The following is a 6,626-nucleotide window of genomic DNA, read 5'->3' as shown; positions in this document are numbered from 1 at the left end:
ATTATTAGGATGTGAAACACAAGCGCATAGAAAATTTTATTAGATTTGTCTTTGTACGTGTCCTCTCCCTGTGAAAACCATCAATGTACAGTTCTGTGACAGAATGTCAGCACAGATATGTTGGAGAAGAGCAAATGCAACAGTGCTGGTGCGGAAGATGTTATTTCAGCCCAAGGAAAATTACACATCTTCATTCCAGCTGACAACCTACACAATGCCATGCTTGAAACATAAATGATACACTGTTTAGCTGGAAAAGGCATTAGGCATGTGATGGAGAGTGGAAGTGAGCTAACCACCTTCCCAGAACAAATAGCGCTTTGCATTTTACATAAACAACTTGACAGGTTTTTAAAAATTGACTTCCAGATTAAAAAAAAAAAAAAAAATCAGTAGGAAGAATGAAGACCTCCCCTCTGTGCAGCTAGCCCTTCTTCCCACTGGTACACCTCCAAAGTGGGAAGCATGCTGATGGATATGCCCAAGAAATGGCATTTCCAGACATTTCTCGGCAGCCTGAGAAATCTTCCGTATTCCAGCACTTTTCTCACTGCTTGTCCAGCTTTTACCTGAATCTTTGTTTCTCCTAATCCTTTATGAGGGCATCTAGCAAAAACTTTAGAAAATCAAGGTACATTTCAGCTTTTATCAGGAATATAAAAAAAACAATTACAGGATGCAGGAGACAAGGCCAGTCTTATGTTGCTCTCATGTTTTTCCCCCTTCTGATGTCTTTTTATTTTAAATTAGAGTCATAGAAAATACTCTTGGAAGGACTTGCCCTAAGGCAAAAATCAACCAATACCAATTCTGGCAGATATTTGTCTCATCACCCTGAGTGTTTTTTTAAGACCTGCAGTGACGGCAATTCCATGTGCTCTCCAGACCTCTTATTCCTTAAAAATAGAAATTGTTACCAAACGTCTATTTGTAATGTAAGCCTATTATTTTCTGTCCTCTGAAGTGGATGCAGAAAGAATTACTGCATGAAGGAGAAAGTGCAGGTCAAAGCAAGGTGATAGAGACACATCAGACTGTCCACCCACCTGGTCTTATTGATGTGGTGGAGAGAAACTGGTCTCAAAGGGGCCTGGGGGAGGACTAAAACTCCAGTTCTCCCAAAGAACTACATAGTCTCTTTCCTTAGTCTCTCAGGATCCCTGAGAGTGGGGTGTGCAGCAGCCAGGTTAGGGGTGCAGGGGAGGTTAGGCACAGCTTTAGCACTACAGCACAGTGTGTTGTGCTTCACATTGGAAAGCAGGGAAAACAGCAGCAGATTGTGGAACAAAGAGTTTACTAAAGAAAATAAAAAATACAATAGTTCATGTCCAACATAATGAACTGCCATTTATGTTAAATTTCATTCCCCTTGAAAGCAATTTCAAGTTAGAAACAAGTACAAGCTGGACCTTGGTTGCATGTTTTTAGTGCCGAGATTTCTCCCATAGAACCAAGGAACTGAAGGTGATCTGTCTGATTTCAAATAGGTTGGCTGTAGCTACTGTACATTAAAATATTCATCTTCTTCCACTAATTGCTATGTGGGAGTTATTCACAGACTGAAAGAACCTTTTGTCTTCTGTATCATACATACCAGTTCTAAGACATCACTCCATTATATTATTTTACTCCTCTATCATGGGTACAGGTTAGTGTTCCACTATATTAACAATAATTTAAAAATCTTTACTTGAATGATACAGAGAAGGGCATTCAAAAAACTAGGATGGTTGAGCAGGCAAATTTCTGATTCAAACACATTTGCTGAAAAAAAGCCCCTGCTCAGCAGATGAGGAAAATTAAGTCTCTCTTGCGATGTTATGAAATAGAGTTCACATCCTGCTGTATTCACAGCAAAGCAACACTAAAGGGAAAACTTCCTTATTTCCAGCTCCAACGATAGTAGGGCTTTATTGTTCTGTTTGGGTTTAGTTTTGGGGTTTTTTTAGGACAGATAATCTGAAACCTATACCATACCTGTGGATACCCCTTGAAGTTGGGAATTTCAGTTTTTAATGTTTCCACGTTCCATTGGAAGGTACTGGGCAAAATTTTCAAACACTTAGACATGCATCTACATCTCTTTAGGGGTCTAAGCAAGTCATCACTGACAGCATGTCTGAAAATAAAAACATACAACTGAGAGGAACATCGTGGAAATCTGAGTACAACTTTTTCATGTATGAGTTGGTCAAAGACCATTTCAGAAAAGTAAGGAAAGATACTGATCAAGGATCCTAGATATCCATGCTTGAGACAGTCAGCCAACAGGCTCAAAAATATCGCTTGTAACTCAATATTACCAGTATTAGATTCTGAGATTGATGCCTGAAGTGAAACCTAAGGCATCAAGATAAGTATCAGATGAAGAAGGAAACAGAGGGCTATCAGGACAGTGGAAAGGGAAAAAAAGGAGGATGAACTATGAACGGGGCTCAGGATGAGGAATGTTTCCAGTCTCTGTTTAACATGAGGACTAATCTTGGAAACACAGTGGGACCATATCCTTTTGTGGTCAGTACTGCTACTCCTAATGAAGCCTAAAGTTGAGTCATGGGATGTTTTAGCTCTATAATTGTGTCCAGAGTGATATCTGTACATCAGAAGTAATTCTTTAGAACTGTGTTTCTACATGCCTCAAAAGAGAACCATCATTAGATAAGCAGAGGAAAACAAATTCAGTATCGGTGTAAAACTCCTACTTTCTGTGGATACTGCAACCCTGTATCCATAGATAGTATTCTTCGTGGACAAGGATGGCTGGTCTCACCATCTTCTGGAGATACAGCAGCGGGGTTGTAATGGACTTCAGCTGTGGGAAAGAACTGGGAACATTTTTCCATTATAATAACTTGGTTTATTGTATTTAGAAAGAACCTGCCTATGCAGCTTTAATGTATGTCTTTGAGGAAATAACAGAAATCAGCATTTTTCCAAGACCAACCAGGAATGTTTGGTGCTATTCCTTTTTCAGAATATGTCTCTGCAACAATTTCTCCATCTTGGAAGGCAAAACCTTCTGCAAGGATTCTCCTGGTTTAAAAAGGCTCAGAGCATGTCCTGTTTAACTTTCTGTAAACCCCAAGATCCTTGCTCTTTTGGGAATGCAATTCCAGTTAGAGAGCACCATAGTCTGTCTCAAGACTATGGTGCTCCCTAATTGGGAATAGGTCCCATGAGAGTGGCAGTCAGCTGGCAGAGGGTAGAATATTCCTTAGGTACCTAGGGTGGCAGCTGAGCAGGGAGTTCCTGTCCTTTTGGAGAAGAGCCATCCCAGGATTTTAAGAGCTTTCTTATTTTCCCTAGTACAGCAAAAGCCATCTGTTATGTTAACCCCCAAATGGAAGTCTGGCACAGACAAAGCAGCGAAAGGTTTCCTATTTATTTCCATTGATTAGGATTTGACTGCCACCATATGGAATTTATTATAGTATATATCTATTACAGTCTATGCAGTGCACACGGTTTTTCTTACCAGTCTTAAAATCTGTATCTGGAGAAGTCCTGGGAAGGAAATCTGCATTGAAAGTCGAACTTGTTCCATTAAAATGTAGACTCCATAAAGCCTGGGAGAGTGATCTGTGGTTTAAATGCTTTGGTTTAAATCCAGCAGTTGCACCTGACCCACTCCAGTCTGAAATCAGAGAGTGGAAGGTGCAGAAATAAAATTCTGTACAGGTGCCACATCTCAAGCTACCAGAGAGCAGAGAGGGGAATGGTCTGTGCTTGCTTCCTGTGCCATCCTTGTGTCATCCTTATTCCTGCCCGGAGGCCAGGGGTCTCTGTGCCACACAGTGCACAATTCCTGATACTAATTTTTACATTAGTTCTATCACACTTGTGCAGGTGGGGCTGGATACCAGCAATTCAGTCTTCTATTTCCCCTTGAGGACCCAATCTAGTAATACTAATTTGATAAGGTCACAAAGAAGAAGGCAGGAGTCACACAAAGGGTAGGAATTGCAGCCTCATCTTTATTCTGTCATACAACACTGACCTGGCTTTTGCTCAAGGGAGAACACTGTGTGCTACTGAGAGCACTTGTGCTGAACTCCCCCTCTGCAAACGGAAAGCTGCCTCTTCTTCAACAGCACAGGGTGCACAGGATGCTGTGCACAAGACACAGGTGTTAACACAGGATTTTTAGTCTGGTTTCCTGAAAACCAACGGGCTAAGCTTCTCCTTTGTTATACCCATTCATAACATCAACTCATTTTGATAGACACACAGAGTTATTAAATTCTTCCACATTTCTGTAAAAAATCAACATCACTGGAGTAGCCCAGAATAAGCCACGGCACATGCTACTTCTTGCTGAGCTGACAGATAGAAGAATATTAGAATAATTTAGATTGGAAGGGACCTTTGGAGGTCTTCACTCCAACCTCCTGCCCAGAGCTGGATCGAGTTGGTCTGGCATGTGTCTAGCTGAATTTTTACTCTCCAAGGAGAGGGACTCCCCGCACCATCTTTCTGGGCCACTGACACCCAACTACCCACATCGTGAAAAAAATGTATTTCCTTATAAATAATGTGAATTTCCATCACTGTGGCTTGTGTTAATTGCCTCTGGTCCTCTTGATGTGCAGCTCTGAAAATCCGCCTCTTTTCTGTAACTACCCCTCAGATAGCCGAAGACAGCAAGACATCTCCCTTCTCCTTCCCAGGCTGAGCAAATCCAGCTCCCGCACATAAAAAGTAGCAACTAGTATACCCAATATTCTGCATAAATTTCAGAATCTCAGCTTTATGGTGACTGGAAAGCCACCAAAACCATGGCTCACTTAAGGGAACCCTGAATGGCATGTGAGAACAGAATTAAGAGAGAGCTGAAATCTGTTTTGGAAATCTGCAGTTTTTACTGCATGCTGTCACCCCATTATCATATCATACAAGCAGTTAATGCAAGAGGATAAAGACCTATTAAAGAACAATTATCCGATGCAATGCAGAAGGGCTGTTGAGAGGAGCCATATTTCTTAATGCAGAACAAATGTGACACCAGTAGCAGACGAAGATTTATGAGTAAACTAAACAAATCCCTTCAGAGCTTACCAGAATAATCACTCAGACGAAATCTTCCCCAGCAGAAGTGTACTCGGCACTGCTTCACTACCTCATCCTTCATCAGGCAGTGAAACACAAAGATAAAGAACCCTAAAGAAGAAAGGAGAGATTCATGGGTTTTCATGCGTATTCTCCAACCTGCTGCCCATTTTCTAGACTTTCGTCATGCCACTGACACCAGTGAGTTCTGTGTGGGCAAAGTGTCCCTGGGCCAGCATTAGGATCTTTAAGGTCCCTTCCAATCCAAGCCATACTATGATTTTATAATCATGTTCGCCCAGAGTTGCACTGACTTCTTCATGCATATGAAAGGGTGACAGGAAGAGTTTTCTGCAGATTTGGTTTAAGAACAATCTGCAAGTCGATGTGGATTCTATCAGCCATTTTTATGCCCAGATGAAAAGGATCATGCCAGCTCCTGAAAAGGTGCATTTATTGGGACCTGTGTTTCCAAGGCATGAATTCATGTCTTTAATAGTCTTTCTATCACAGCAATACTATCTAAACAACACTGTCATCTCACTTCACGACAGAACATTCCTTTTAAAATAGCTAAAGCCTGTAATACAAAAGCTGTATCAGGTCTCCTCTTCGACCATGCTTGAGTTACATGATAATACAGATTTATTTCTATTTCCCATCCCTAAACCATTGTGCTTATTGCACTACTCCATTCAGAAATTACCTTGCAAGGTGTTAAAAATGCTGAAGAGATACAAGAAAAATATCCTCACTGCTCCCCAGGCAAAAAAGGCAAAACCCCAAGTTAAGCCCAAAAGAAACATCAGGCTGAAAGCACTTTTGAGGTCTTGGAGAACACCCTGTTTCCAGAATCTGGATGTCTTTTGTGTCCTTGTTTTTACAGAGTGGATTTGAAGGAGAACAGTGATGAACATGGCTGTATTAATCAAAAATATTAAGAAGAAATAGGCCACAACGGAGATGTAGAACACTGTGTTGTCCTGGATCCAGCAACTGCAAGAAAGGGAGGTGTGTATTCAATAAGGAGTTTTGTGAGGGGGAAACTCAGGAAGCCTGGTTCCCAAAGTAAGTATTCTGTATGGTTCTCCAACACCTAGTTAGGGGCATTCCCTAGCACCTGCTATTTTCCCCCAATGAGGACATTAATAGAATCCCTGCACTTATCTTTTTTTTATGGATGTTATGGAAATTCTGTAACTTTAAGACATTGATATTTCTGCCAGATTCAGATAAACCTGATGATTGTTTCACAGCTTAATAATGTATAAACACAAAGACACACTGCCTTAGAAAAACCAAGTTAAATACAACTTAATTAGGGGTCTAAATAATAGCATGCCACTGGTTAGCTTTTCCTTAGACACAAATTAGTGAATTTTACTTTTTTTTTTCTTAACATCTTTTTGTTAAATATGGGGAACAATTTTCCCTCTGGTGTCATGGGTGTGTGTTGCCTCTGTGATGGGAGAAAATTCAAATATTCCAGGTAATCTTCACCAACAAGTGATCAGATTGTGCTAAACAAGAAGGAGGTGGAAACGTTCTTTGCTATAAAAGCGTTTTTAAAAAGGGTGAAA

Source organism: Corvus moneduloides, chromosome 14, assembly GCF_009650955.1.
Source record: "Corvus moneduloides isolate bCorMon1 chromosome 14, bCorMon1.pri, whole genome shotgun sequence".
Lineage (NCBI taxonomy): Eukaryota > Metazoa > Chordata > Aves > Passeriformes > Corvidae > Corvus > Corvus moneduloides.
This window is presented reverse-complemented; position numbering follows the sequence as displayed.